A 375-nucleotide genomic window follows, 5' to 3' on the forward strand; every position below is an offset into this window, starting at 1 on the left:
CATTAACCAATAACCAGTAACCATTAACCAGTAAATTCTGGGGTCCCAAAAAATAAACAGTTGAGCTACAAGAGAATTGTGCCTATGATTTATCAATCCATGTTACTGCTGAATACAAGCACGCTAAGAAAAAGTGTGGACATTAAACGCTATTTCTTGGATATCATCATTTACGCAGGGCTCCTCAAACGTGGTAACTTTAAGACTTGTGGACTTCAATTCCCAGAATTTTCCAGCCAGCATAGCAAACAGTCTAGCTGGCTGCAGAATTCTGGGAATTGAAGTCCACAAATCTTAAAGTCGTCGGGTTTGAAGACCTCTGATTAGTGCCTCATCAAAGCAGCTCCTCCGACTGCGAGTCCCCCCTCCCCTTCT

The sequence above is a fragment of the Erythrolamprus reginae genome, chromosome 4, assembly GCF_031021105.1.
Source record: "Erythrolamprus reginae isolate rEryReg1 chromosome 4, rEryReg1.hap1, whole genome shotgun sequence".
Lineage (NCBI taxonomy): Eukaryota > Metazoa > Chordata > Lepidosauria > Squamata > Dipsadidae > Erythrolamprus > Erythrolamprus reginae.